Source organism: Megalobrama amblycephala, linkage group LG9, assembly GCF_018812025.1.
Source record: "Megalobrama amblycephala isolate DHTTF-2021 linkage group LG9, ASM1881202v1, whole genome shotgun sequence".
NCBI lineage: Eukaryota > Metazoa > Chordata > Actinopteri > Cypriniformes > Xenocyprididae > Megalobrama > Megalobrama amblycephala.
The window spans coordinates 8,990,178-9,006,065 of NC_063052.1; positions in this window are offsets into that span (position 1 = coordinate 8,990,178).

Here is a 15,888-nt window from a genome sequence, read left to right on the forward strand (position 1 = left end):
TTTATTATATTCATATATCCAACCCATAAATTGATTAATAACTGTACAAAATCGCTACAAAAAAGTTATGGACTGCAGTTTTAAGATGAAGATTATGAGCTAAAATTACTTTTAAAATGCCACACAAATGCTACACACTGCATCTACAGATTATGAATCACTGAATGAGTACTGCTGAAGATCTGTAGTCAGTCCAGGATCTTGCAAGGCCGAGAAGCCGTCACCGTCCACCATCATCAGAACATCTGCACTGAATGCCAAAGATGGAGAGCCAAACCATCTCTCCCAGAGACAGCTGACCTCCCAGACTCAATGGATTGGGCCCTTACAGATCAAAGTAGGGAGATACATCAAAAAAGAAAAAAAAAATCACACATTTTCAATCCCCTCTGAAGGTTCATAGCCATTTCATTTTTTTTTTATTCTAAATGCTTACTGATCAGTGAGTAAAAGCTTCACTAAACGGACTGCTCTGAAACTGAGTTCGAGTCAACGCTGAGAGTGACACGCAGGTCATTATAACTGTTCATGTGTCTGCTTTCATTCCTTCACTGTGTGGCAGAGACAGTCTCCATGTACAAGAATGGAAAGGCAAATATTGTAACTATATAAAGCTACTTGCTGATCACTTAGCTGTTAACCCTGGGTAAATGGTAGAAACCGTATAAAAGCTTTTGGCTTCCTAATATTCAACATACAATTTCTATTTTTAGGAACAAAACATACATTCATTGCTATTTACAAGGGCCATTCAAAGCATAGCAGACATGTCAAAAGCATGCATTTCAACTTCATGTATTTCACACATTCAGAAAATTGATATCAATTCACATCTGTTTGTTGACCTATTATACAAAATTCACTTTTGCATGGTGTTTGCATTATTTTTCAGCGTGAATGCCATGAAAAAAACACAAAACACATCCTAAACGGGAAAGAGCTTTGCTATTGACTGTACAAATAGCTTTGACACAAAATCTGAGGTATATTTTTACAGACTGCTGAAAGCTACAGAAAAAAGAAGCAAATAGGTAGCTGCAATTCACAGAAACAACTGGACTCCAGGCAGAGAAACATGTTTTGCAGTTATCATTTTGTGTCAAAATGTTGGATTTTGGTGTAAAATTATACTCTATATATTGTATTGTTATATATTGTGTTGACAACTCATCAATTAAATATTTACCATCTTATATTCTGCATAATTGGGTGCTTTTAAATGAACACTGACAAAAACTATACAAGTTTTAAGGCTCGACGATATGACGAAATATATAACATTGATATAAGTGATAACTTCGATTTATACCTACCGATATTGTAGTTATAAAGCGTTCACAGGCAGATTTGCTATATGTATTTCCCCGGCTATTGAAATCAGGCACATATTAGGAAACACGATTCCTGGCTGCATGCCAATATCCATGGATTAGGATTAGGTTTCTTTGACATGTCATAAGGAATACTTTCGAGCCCAACCTTTAGTGTAATCGTTTGTTTTAACCATAGACTGTAAAAAATATAGACGTAGTGTCCGTGACGTCACCCTTCTGAAGAGCAGTTATGAAGCGAAAATGAGGCCGCTGCCATCTTAGCAGCACGTCACCGCTGGTCACTCCCGGATAACTGAAAATGGGTAAAGAGGCGGGACGTGGTTGGAGCTGATGTGACTGGTTGCTGAAACCACACCTGCCTAGCTCGACGTGACCATGTTAGCAGGCAAAGGAGCTATCTATCGATCTCAGATAGCAGCAATCATTAGAAAGTTCTAAAGGTTTACTGTCAATCTACGGTGTTTTTTGTTTTGTTTTTGTTTTTTAAGATATAGATGCTCCAACACCAGTAATTAATTTGTGTCAGGTGTGCAAATAACAACACGAAAAATCAAACTGGACTTCATACCTTTATAATGAAATAGAGATCGCGAAATGAATCCAATCTGTGGCACTTGGGTAAAATATGAGTGTCCACTGCAAAACAAAAAACAGTACTTTCTGTCCATAAAAGCATTAAATCCATGAAATATTGATATTATTATCCATTGTTTGCATTACATTTCTTCTGAATGATCTGCTCTCCATCATAGTTCTTCAAGAAATAATGCAATCTGAGCAGCATTTATGTTGTAAAACTGTACATGATCATATCTAACAAACAAATGAGCCCATGTCCAAAGTATAATTTTTCAAAATAGTGCAGCAGTTTTAGTTATAATATCCAAGCAGTGCTGTCAGAGTTTTATATCCTCCTGGTATTGTCATTGTAGTACATCTCAGGAACAAAACTTTTAGCCAATGCCACAATCCAACAACGTGTGTTCTGTTTATCTTCCGCATGCGAGCACATCTACACAGACATCTGTCTCGAGTATTATGCAGCAAGCCATATTTTATAATTGTATAAAATAATCGAGAAAAAAGCACAAATACGGCTGAGATAACAAATTCAGCGGCTGGAATTAGCTGAGGTAACATAACAGCTCACAGACAGCAGCGGCAATCTACCTGTCACTCAAGTGACCACGCCCTTAATCAGGCAGAACTTTAAGGCTTAGTATAATTTAAATGGATGAGTTATAAAAAAAAAATTCACCCCCCTCATGAAGGGCAAAATTAGCAGCATAGAGCAAAACCACAATTTGAACCAGGCTGTAAACATATTTTTTTCTGCTGTAAACTTGGCCATTTTAACATGGGACTCAATGAGATTCTGCTCTCTTTTGGAGCCTGTCCCTAGCGGCCAGTCAATGAATCGCAGTTTAAGTCACTTCCGTATTGGCTTCAGGAGAAACTGGGGGAGGTTGCCGCTTGGTTTTAAAGGGGTGGTTCAATGGTTTTTTCTAGGCTTGATTGTGTTTTTGGGGCACACTTTAACATGTTTTAATGCTTTGTCTTTTTGAAAACGCTGTATTTTTCATATATTTTAGCTTTATTCTACACCTCTGTTTCCACTGTCATATGAACGGCTCGTTTGACTTCCTGCTTCTATGAAGCCACTCCCTCCGAAATACGCAATGTGCTTAGATTGGTTAGCTGGCCCAGTGTATCCAGAGCCATCGTGATTCGCTAAAGCGTCAGGAAACGCCACGCCCCTTACCATTTGTTACCGGTTACGTGGGCTTCGGTTATATTAATTGTATGCTCAATTTGATTATATTGCTGTATCAAATTGAGCCCGAATCAGACCCAGATGAACAGCAATCGTGGCTTTTAAAGGACGTTTATGAATGGTATTTCATTTAGTATTTGTGTCAAAGTGTTTAGATATGCTGTCACTGCTGTTTGTTAGCTTTCAATATACAGTTTTATCCTGATTAAAGCTTTACTGTAGCCGAATACATGACTGAGTAGTTGCATTTTTGTAAAGGTAGTGTTTAATTTATAGCATGAACAATTGTTTGTCTATGAACATAGACGTTTGTTGGAGAAGTATGCACTAGAATTTAGCTAACTGGCTAGCGAAGCAAAAACGAGTTGCTCTTTGTATATGTCCTTGATGCATCAAAAATAGCAACAGAACTATACGTTTAAAAGACATGTACAAACAATAAAACGTACTTACAGTTTGGGGCGATAAACAGCAGCTTCTGCTTTTAAAGTGGGAACTGCTTCTTTTCAGTAATAGCCTTTGTGCATTCAGTAATAGCCATCCAGCATTGAACTCGTGTAGATTCTGGAAGCTGTCTTCTACTGCGCATCCAGTGTAGAAAATATCACTGATTATTATGGGTTATATTATCTATTGACACGTCGTGCCGCTCGCGTCCGGTGTACACAACTCTTCCGCTTCCATTATGCTGCGCCACATGGCCTCGCCCACTTTGTTGCGTGTTTCTGGGGGCGTGTTTTGCAGGGTTTATGATGTCACCAACCCGGGAAGAAGCTTGTTGTAGTCCAAACCGGCCGTTTTTGTAGGCATTAAACTGCCTTAACTTTACAAGACAATATCTCCGTTTGCATTGAACTTTCAGTGCTGTAACTTTGCAGATACTGTTTATGCTCAAGCAGCAACATTACACACTAACTAAAGTTAAAAAAAGTCTAATCGCATTGAACCACCCCTTTAACTCGCGTTTTCACCGTTTCCAATATTAAAGGTGCTAAAGAGGATGTTTTGTTTTATACATTTTTGCAATATTACTTGAAACTGTCTTTACTAACTGATAAAAGACTATTTATTCATCGCGTAAACGATTGGCCCTCTGGCTTGTCAATCACTGCCATGACGTTCCTTGTGCGAGACGTGCACGGCTGCGCGCTCCAGTAACTTTCCACACTCTACAAGCGCCGCATGCAATGTTTTTGTCAGGAGACAGGAGTAACAACTGCAGATTATCAGTTACCTGCGGTGAGTCCGACATAATGAATCCACTAACACAATACAGCGAATGCCGGTGGTAAACACTTGTGTTCCAATACTCGTGCACGAGTTTTGGGAGGCGTTCCCTCGAAATGAGCTGTGAAGGAGAGGGGTTGTTCTTACGCATGCGCTCATTTCAAAAACTCACTAACAAGTCTTTGGTTTCTCAGTCAAAGAAAAGATCCTCTTTAGCACCTTTAAATCCAGTCATGCAACAGGTTCTTTTGCCACACAGTCCAGCTAAGGGAGCGCGTTCCGGCGGGAAAGTGACGTCTATGCATACCCTCTATTACCATAGTTTCAGCCCTCAGCGAGCTGTATGCTGTCCGCCATTTTCTCGAGCAGCTGTAGCGACAACAATGTCTGGCAAGTAATTTATTTGTTTTGTTGTTGGATGTAAGAGTGAACATAACAGTCTTCATTTACTGACATCTGAGCCGCTGAACGCTGTCGATTAGTTTTATTTTTGAAGGGAATGCACCACAGATCTAATATACACATACGATTTATGTAATGTTGCCTGCTGTTTACGTTCACAGACATAACTGACTGTGTTTATGTGAACTGTGTGTATTTTTGAGAGAACCTGGTGTGTATTTGACAGTTAAAAAAAAAAAATGTGAAAGAGAAGTTACTCACGAGACTTGACATCTGACAGCCAGCTGTCTGTGTGCATGCGGTTCAGATAAGTGCACTCAGAAAACGATCCATTGGATGTTTAAACTGATATAGCTTTAAAACGCTTGGAAATAATAATCTTTAATGATGAAAGAAGAACTATGCTATCTGTGAGAGTGATCGCGATATAGATGATAATCAAAACCAAGCAGATGTCTTGTTAATATTTAGCAGTGAATCTGATTGAGGCAGGAACTGTGATCGTAGAGAGGGGCGGGGCACAGCAGCTCATTTGCATTTAAAGGCACATGCACGAAAACAGTCTGTTCATGACTATAGTCAGAAATGGGTATATACAACATGGATTTATAAATGATCTGTGAGGTATTTTAAGCTAAAACTTCACAGACACATTCTGGGGACATCTGAGACTTAAATTATATCTTGTAAAAATGGGCATAATAGGTCGCCTTAACAACACAGGAGTACAAAAAAGCCACATGCTCACAATGCAATTTAAAATAGCAAAACAAGTCTAAAAATTCATTTAAGATTCAATGGCGCCAGCTTTGTTATTAAGTCTTCCATTCTACCATGCTCCTTAGCTGTAAACAGAGGTGTAAAAGTATGTTGAGCTGGATCACAGCCTCACGCTCACATCATTATACTGGAGCAGGACCAAATTTGCATCACAATTGCCACCAGCAAATTTTCTCACCTCCAGCTCTAGCGTGGTTGCACACAGTCACACAGCTAAATGCAGCCTCATAAAGGAGCAGAGTCTAAATCTTCTCTCTTGCAGCTGAATTTGCAGAGACATATTTCAGATGCTTAAATTAATAGTTTTTTATAGCATCTACGCATTGTTTCTTTGTGAAACAAAAAAGAAAGAAAGAAAGAAAGAAAATGTGAAGACTTTTCCCATGCTTATTTATGTAAAATTACAAAGAAAAAGAACTGAAGGTTTCAATCTTCAAATTAAATGAATAAAAAACACCACAAAAATATTATAAAATATCATAAAAGCATTCCATACAATAGTAGTCGATTTAATTACAATTATTATTTTTTTTTACAATATGTATTATTTACAAATGGCAATACCATATGAAAAAGAAGCTTAATTGTATTGAATGTGTACTTGTAATGTGCGCCAAAACTTAAAAGTACATTTTAAAACACTATACCTGCAAATAATAAAATATTAATGAAATAAAAGGCCAATATATGTACTTAAAAAAAATACATTTTCATTACTTTTTCTTAACACACATAAGTAAACTTTTAATTTTTCATATTTTAATATAAAGCTACATTTTAAATGTACTAAATTGCAACTTCATCATTACAAATGTGTACTCACAAACATATTTAAAAAAAAATGGCATTCATGTTTCAGTAAAAATGACATTAAAGTATATTTTAGTTTACTATAAATGCTCATCAGAACATTATACAGTACACTTCAACTTTTGTCAAAGACAATGGAAGTATGGAATTACATATAAATATGTTTTCAAGCCCTACTTAATTCAGTCAAAAAAAGCATCAAGTTCAACTAATAAATTTAATTTAATTGTAAATAATATGCAATTAACTGTCCCAAAACATTACATTCAGTTCACACTTAAGCATTTTCTTTAAAGTAATTTTGTAATAAGTACTCTTTTTAAAAGTATGCACAAGTGTACTTATTTTTCATAAGAGTAAAGGCAAGATACATGACTATAAACAATAAACTAGTGCTTCCTGTGCAGTCAATACTGAGTGTGAGAAATGTCTTTGTTCACATTGAAACAAATTTAAACAAATGATTTATCTCTAAAAACCAGAAACTGCCATTCTAACTTACAGTATTGCAAATTACCATTTGACTCCTGTACTAAATGGGCATTTAAGACTTCCTTATATAAAGTAAGTGGACCTAAATAAACCCAAGCCTGCTCCCGGGGATAGAATCATTATAAATTGTAGATGACAGTCCTGTTCTGTATTCCAGATACCAGTTACTTTCATTTGAGCAGCTGAAAAATAAAATCACACTTATTTTCTGGCCAGGAGGTAAGTCTGTCATGTATAAAGAGCTTGGATGCATTAAAGAGCTAGACAGGAACTGTATTATCGAAAGAAAGTACTGGGTACTGTAGGTACTGTCATTTAGCAGGGAACTAAAGTAAGGCTAACAATAAATACTCCATCTGCTTTTGCGGACATATATATAGTTTAGTCATTAACTCTTCCGAGCAGGTGAATGGTTCTCTTAAAGCCGACTACTTTGGCCTATTGATCTGTTTGTTCCATCTACGTAATTTATTTATTTCCATCCTGAACAGCACCATGGGAACTTTCATAGCCCTCCATCTTCCCCAGCACCACCTGCCTAGATCTGCTGGGGGTTCTATCTTTTTCAAAGTCTTTGAAAGTTTCTCTTAAAGTCCCCCTGTGGTGAAAATCAATCTTTTAATGTTGTTTATGTCTATGTGGTGTTTTCAATATGCTTTAAAGGCACAAAATGTAAGATTTTTGAATTCAAATATCCAAAAACCACTAGAACAATATTATATATTTTGTTGACTTGTTACATTATAATCAGTTCAGAGAAATAAGCAATTTTAACCAGAACACGGACAGTGCATCACCTATCAATGACATCATACATGCGTTACCCTCGGTTTCTGGTATTAATTTGTAGAAACCATGGAAACACCAAAGACGCTTTAATATGTTATGTGTTTTATTAGACAGGTGAGCAGCTGTTTGGATGGATACACTCATCGACAGAAAAACTAAACATGTTATATAGCTCAACACAGTAAGTCTTGTTGTTTAAATCTTGTTTTCTTGATTTACAGAGTACCATGTTTTACCATGACTAATATCAATCTAACTTACTGCAGTGTGCAACAAGTGTCTCATAGTAGCTGCCGAGTGAATGCAGAGTAGCATTATAATAACTTGTAACACACAAATGTATCTAATATGATAAAAGTATGAGTATTTTCTCCTTAAAACTGCAGTGAACTAAAGACAGTCTCGAAAATGTGGTTTGAAATCGCTGGTGTTTCTGACGTCACAAACTACTTTGCAACCAATCACGTCAATGTGTGATCGTCAACAAGTGGATCTCTGAGCTGGTGTGAGTGAGTGGAGGGGGGGCTAATTTGCATATCCATAGAACCGCGTATACTAAATAAAGCAAGGGTGAAGAGTTACATTCAAGCTATTTTAAGGCATGAAGAAATTTTTTCAAGGATAAAATGTTTAAATATGTCATTTATGATCAAATATAAGTTTAAAAGGATAAAATTATTGACTACAGGGGGACTTTAAAAAACACTTATATACACAGTATATGCATTTCCTTGAATTATGAATCATTTTAAATCTGCTTCAGTGCATTCAAATTAGAACTGCAATTCTGCATCCTGTTTTCTACCTCAATTCAAATTATTTGGAATTTGAAATGAGACTTTTAAAGGTGTTCCCAACTTTGAATGACGCACAACCAAAGGTGTTTGATGAGCTTATTCCTCAGCACATTGTGCACATGACACCATTACTTCACCACACATACTACAGGGAATCAGTTTTGCTATTTACTGTAATGCCGTAACATCCCTCTTGAAATATTTAAACTCATACAGCACAGGATGACACCATTCAGTCAAAGCAACAAGGAATCAAATTGCCCCATAAAATCAAAAGGCAAGAATAGCGAGTGAAGTGATATCAAACCTCTGTGTGCATGAGTTTGTCGAGTTACAAGGTGTATAAAACACATTTTCTATATCCATGTCATACTGTAGATTAAGCAAGCAAGTACATAGCAAAGAAAAAGCAGAAAAGACGCAGTGAATGGACTGACAGACAGATGTTGAATGACACTAGGGCATGGAAGCGTGCAGGGAACGGGTCTCTGATGATTGCAGCAGGTTCTCAAGGGGATCCCTCTCCACTCTCTTTTGTTAATAAACGCAAGCTGCTTTTCACACCAACAGTCATGACAACTCGACTGTTATTATGAACTTGTGTATTGGTCTGTGTTTGTGGGTACGTGTGTGTATGGGAATGCGTTTGAGTGACTGCAAGGGATAGAAAGAGCAGGATATAATTTCACACCCTGTGCCTCAATAACAGGCCATCAGGACACCAATTGATAGACACAGAGCATCTTTACTTCTGTCAGTCCTGCTCACACTAGTCTGAGCCCGCGACTGTCCTCTAAATTACAGATTATCTTCAAGATTCAACACAAATGCCCACTTTGGCTCAGTCTTCTCTTGTTCTAGAATAGGACTTTGTTAAAGATCGTTGCTGATACTCTTTAATGAATTCGGTAGCACTTTATTTTACAGTCGTGTTCTGCACGTACATACTATGTACTTAATTATAATAAATGGGTAATAACTACTAACCCTTAACCTACCCCTAAACCTAACCTGAATGTATTTAGCTTATATTGCACACTACTTTCCTACACTGTAAGTACAAGTATGTACACAGTATTTTTATGGTATTATGCTTTACAACAAGGCTTCATTTATTAGCATTACTTAACTGCATTAGTTAACATGAACTTACAATGAATGAATGAAAAATACTTGTAAAATGCACTAACTAACACTAACAAATGGAACATTGTTGTAAAGTGCTATCAGTCTTATTATTTGTCCAAAATGAACACTCACTTAATACCATATGAACATAAAAATGGGCTTTGGTAAGTAAGTAAGTAAGTAAGTAAGTAAGTAAGTAAGTAAAAGTAAGTAAGTAAGTAAGTAAGCAAGCAAGCAAGCAAGCAAGCAAGCAAGCAAGCAAGCAAATAAATAAATAAATAAATAAATAAATAAATAAATAAATAAAAATAAAACAAAACAAAACAAAACAATACAATACAATACAATACAATACAATACAATACAATACAATAAAATAAAATAAAACAAAACAAAACAAAACAAAACAAAACAAAACAAAACAAAACAAAACAAAACAAAACAAAACAAAACAAAACAAAATAAAATAAAATAAAATCCATATGTGACCCTGGACCACAAAACCAATCATAAGTTGCAGGGGTATATTTGTAGCAATAGCCAACAATACACTAAAGAGGTCAAAATTATCGATTTTTCTTTTATGCCGAAAATCATTAAGATATTAAGTAAAGATTATGTCCCATGAAGATATTTTGTAAATTTCCTACCGTAAATATTTTTAAAAATTATTTTTGTGAGTGGATATGCATTGCTAAGGACTTAATTTGGACAACTTTAAAGGCGATTTTCCCAATTTTTTTTTTTTTTTTTGCAGATTCCAGATTTTCATAGATTTTCAATAGTTGTATCTCGGCCAAATATTGTCCTATCCTAACAAACCATACATCAATGGAAAGCTTCTTTTTTTTATCATATATGTCACATATATAGAAAGTATCAGGTTTGTGCATAAAGTATTTATTAATCTGACTTAATGTTAATTTTAACATTTACAAATTCATTAATAAAAAAGTTATATCTGTTAAAATTGAGATAACATGAACTAACAATGAGTAGTTGTATTTTTATTAACTATTTTTAGCAAAGATTAACATGTACATGTTAATTTCTTGTAGCCTATATGTACATCTCTAGGCACATTTTTGCAATATTACTTATGTTTCGAAAAAAAAATCATGAAAAAAATGGCATCATCTCATATTATGTAAAAAATGCAAAGAAATTTGTAAATGTATAAATAAAATATAAACTAATTACATTTTCATAGGAGCTAAAGGATTTTAATTTAAAAAAGTGCAACATACTGTACAGTACATGGTCCGTACGGAATATATTTATAGCCAGTAAATATTCTCAATTCACCAGCTACTGGCCAGTGTTTCATTTAACTTTCATATAGACGCTGTTTGTGTGAAGTCTGGCAGAACAGCTTTCTGCTGATGTATTTCTTTTAAATTGTAAAAGCAGCATATAGTAGAGGGAAATACTGATATTTCAATTAAGAACTATGAAAGAAACCCAATTTTTGCAGTTTTGAGCAAATATCCTCTTGTACAAATCAAGCAACTTCTTAATGTGTTTCAGCCTTTGAAATTTTCTCATTTCCTCTGAGCTCTGAATCTTTCACACAGACAGAAAAAGTAATTTAATCCCTTCTCATCATTTATATTGTGCTTTCGCTGTTCTACATAATCTCTGCTTGTGTAATGTCTGAATATAATGGGTTGGATTAATCTTGTTTACACCTCAAGACAAATGTCTGTATCTGTTGTGTATGAAACAATAGTGACAAAAATACTATACAAAAGCAAAAAGCTCCATATCCTCAGGTGAGATGTTGATTCAATAAGCTTGCATGATTGACAGTTTGCAGCTCATTGTTCAAGTTCTACAAATGGCGGGTATGAATATTTTCTTAAAAATGCATGTAAAATAGTACTTGTTTCTTCTTTACAAAGAGCAAAATCACTTTTTATATCTCAAAAGCAGTATTTTTGAACATAATATTTTACAATTTACAGAAGCAGTGGAACAGACAATGTGAGGGTTTTAAAAAATGAATGTAATTTCTGAAATGGTACAAAAATAATGTTATAAAAGATTTCTGATTGCAATGATTCTAAACAAACCTTATATTCTGTATCTAAAAAGTTATTTCAGTTGTAACTGAAAGCAATGTGTCATATGTCCAACTGTTGTAGGAGAAAAAGTACATGTATAAAAGAAGTCAGGGATGCCAGTAGTTTGAGTGACTGCTACACAGTATCGAAGAGGAATCATTTTCTAATGAGACATTTGGCGGTCAGATATTTTGCTGAAATTAAAATTAAACTTGACACATTCTGGGCCAATAACTGTCAGTTTGTGGGCCAATAGCGTGGCTGAAAGTAATGGAATAACTAAAGGCAGACTTACAAGTCAACTGAGCACAGGAAATTAGTGCCGTATTCCTCCAGAAGGAGTGAGGAGACCGTTGAGGGCGGATGAGGGAGAATGACTCAGCCTTGTTACTCAGCATGCAGGTTATTTGCTGACACGAGATGCCAGTGGAAATTATACTCCTCACTACCTGGACCTTTCAAAAGCCTGAAATATTTAACTAGACACCGCATTCATTGTCAGATGTTATTGGTGTTTTTTTCCTGTCACTGAGGGTGTAGAAACAGAAGACAAAAGACCAGGGTAATAAGGTCTGGATCATGTAAAATGCCCCCATCAAAGACTCTTTTGTCTCTGAAACGGAGTAGATTTGCATATTCCGAATGCTGGAGTAAATCAGGCCTTAAAGCTATTGTTTTTACTCTGAAACAGTGTAATTATTAGTTCGAAACTTTTTTGTAGTCCAAAAACACTGCGAAAGATAGGTTAATCTTGATGAGCCTGTCAGCAGTTTTTAAAAAGAAAAAAGGCAAACATAACAGCTGATTTCTAGCACATAATATCAAAGCACAACCGAAATTAGAAGTAAAAAAAGAAGCATATCCAATAAACACTGAATTTAAATGTGGATGAGAGCATGGATAATTGCACTACTTTTTGGTTTTTGCTCATTTATTCTTTAAATGTTCAGCATAAAGCTGTGAAACTACATTCTGAACATCTATTACATGTTTGAAAAAGCCATTTAAGGTCAGAATATATAGGCCTACATGTGTGTGTGTGTGTTCAAAAAAATTAAAGGAACACTTTTTAATCAGAGAATAGCATCAAGTCAGTTAAACTCCTGGGATATTGATCTGGGGTGCGATTCCCGAAAGCATCGTTAGCCAGCTATGGTAGTAAGTCCCATTGAACTCTATTGGTAACGACGCTTTGGGAAATGCACCTCTGGTCAGTTAAGTAGCAGAGGGGGGTTGTTAATCAATTTCAGTTGCTTTGGTGTTAATGAAATTAACAAGAGGTGCACTAGATGTGCAACAATGAGACGACCCCCAAAACAGGAATGGTTTTACTAACATGTTCTCCAAAAAATACGACCATATAGGTCGTTTGTCACTTCCCTGAAATACGACCCATAGAAGCATTTACTAAAGTGGCGCCCCTATCGACAACAGGACACTTTCATTTTAATTCATGAAATACGACCCATAGGAGCGTTTGCTAAAATTGCGCCCCTTTCGACAATATGCAATCATGTGATCGTTGGTTCGATCCCAGGGAACACATGTGCTCAAAGTGTGTATGCACTATAAATCACTAAGGTTAGGTTTAGGGATGGGGGTGGGTGTAGTCATTAATAAAAAAAAAATAGTTTTGCTAAATGGAAATAGGAGAAATGGTGTAAAAAGTCCACACATTGCAATTAAATGAACATGCATTTTGATTGGTTATGACAGTCATACGACAGACGTAACACAACACTGTCATTATTTTTACGCCCACTAGAGGGCGCATGACTTTAAAACGTAAATATAGGTCATAATAAGGTGCTTGAAAAATGACCTATAGGGTCAGGGTTTTTTTGGAGGACAGTCTCGGTTTTACATAGCCTGGATGCCAGCCGAACTTAGGCCCGCCCACAACATTTTGAGGTCGGGGAGTTCGGTCTGGACTCGATCCGTAGAGGAGTAATTATGCCCGAACAGAAACTGTTCGGACCAATCACATTGTCAGGGCGATGATTGACAGATTATCACCAGAAACGTAATCAGCCACGTCATCAAAGAGCGCTTGGGGAGTTTGATTGACAAGCGATCTAACCAATCAGAACGCCGCATCCGCCATTTTGTCCGACAAAGCAGTCAGGAGTTAGAAGATTAACCTCGGTGGAGTTAAACTTGAAAAATTGTGCATATTGACGTCTTTCCGCGTTTGAAACAACATTCATTCTCATGTTCATTCATGTTTATTTGATGCTATAAATGGACTAGAAGGAAGAGATGATCGGTTCACGAGCCTCTTGAGTTGAGGCGCTACAGCAATCTGTCACGGTCATGGTCACAACCCATTAAAGAGCCACAAAACGGTTTTTATTGTTTGAATTTTTTTAATAACTACACAGTTTGAAAGCTGGGACTTTGTTTAATATCATAAGTAACCTGCTCTGTCTCGTCTGTCGATGTGTTGTCAGTTTCCTCTTTGCTCCGCGATGTATTTTCCGCTCTGTGTGGCGTGACAGCGCCACGGCTTGTCGGACAAAGTAACAGTAACTAAGGGGGGCGGGTCTTTGCGAAAGGTCAATTAGTTTACAACAATGATGGCTGTTGAAGAACTGAGATGTGTAGATTCCGCCATCGCGTCCGTTATAGAAGATATCGACAGCGCATTAATTTTAAAAAAGGAACAGAGGCAAGGCATTTGTTGATGGGAAAGATGTCTTTGCCGTCCTTCCTACGGGATTCGGCAAAAGTTTGATTTATCAGCTGGCCCCGATGGTCGCTAAGAAGAGTTCTGTTGACAACTATGCGTCGCTCAACATACGTCACTTACTCTGTAGCTCTGATTGGTTGTAGGTCTATCCAATTGAGGTCTTTCCTGGATCGGTTGAAATACGCCCCCATAATCAAAGCCCAATGGAGCAGTATCAGACTCATATTCGAACTAGAATTGAGTATGACCACGTCAGGCTAGGTTTTACAGGTGGAGGCCACTGACATTTTTTTCCCTACTCATCTTTTCTGACTGTTTTTTACTAGTTTTGCATTTGGCTAGGGTCAGTGTCACTACTGGTAGCATTAGGCGATACCTGGACCCTACAGAGGTTTCACAGGCAGTCCAACTCCTCCAGGATGGCACATCAATACGTGCCATTGCCAGAAGGTTTTCTGTGTCTCCCAGCACAGTCTCAAGAGCATGGAGGAGATTCCAGGAGACAGGCAGTTACTCTAGGAGAGCTGGACAGGGCTGTAGAAGGTCCTTAACCCATCAGCAGGACCGGTGTCTGCTCCTTTGTGCAAGGTGGAACTGTCACGGTTTGTAGGATTCTTCCTTGTCTTTGTGTGTGTGTGTGTTCACATGCATTGCTTGGCAACTCATGATTGCTGATTAGCGACTGGCCTTAGCTGGTGCTGATCAGCTATGCTTTATATTGAGCGTGTGTTTGTTCATTCTCTGTCGGATCGTTGTGTTGCTCACTCTTGTTCTTTGTCCAGTGTCACCTGTTCTCCCGTGTGCTGTGCTTCAGTGTTCCTGCCGTGTTTGGACTACCTGTCGTTTGTGGATCACGTTATCACTGGACTTCTGTCTTGGAATTCATTCAGCTGCCCATTGTAGTCCCTGCGCTACCAAGGACACCATCAGCACCCACGACTTTCTTTGAGTTTCTGCTATTCACATTTTCTTCCTTTTAATAAATATTTGTATACTTGCAACTGAATCCCGAGTCATTTATCCTGACAGGAACAGGATGAGCTCTGCCAGAGCCCTACAAAATGACCTTCAGCAGGCCACTGGTGTGAATGTCTCTGACCAAACAATCAGAAACAGACTTCATGAGGGTGGCTTGAGGGCCCGACGTCCTCTAGTGGGCCCTGTGCTCACTGCCCGGCACTGTGGAGCTCGATTGCCATTTGTACCTTAGACTGTCCAGGAGCTCAGTGATGCCCTGGTCCAGATCTGGGAGGAAATGCCCCAGGACACCATTCGTCGTCTCATTAGGAGCATGCCCCAACGTTGTCAAGCATGCATACAAGCATGTGGGGACCATACAAACTACTGAGTACCATTTTGAGTTGCTGCAATGAAATTTCAGCAAAATGGACTAGACTGTTGCATCATTGTTTCACTTTGATTTTTGGGGTGTCTTTGAATTCAGTCCTCTGTAGGTTGATAATTTTCATTTAATTTTTTTTTTGAGCAGTGTTTATATATATATATATATATATACACACATACATATACATATATGAATATACATACAATACCAAATACGAAAAACCTAATACTTGCAATCATTCTACAGTTAAAAAGCAGT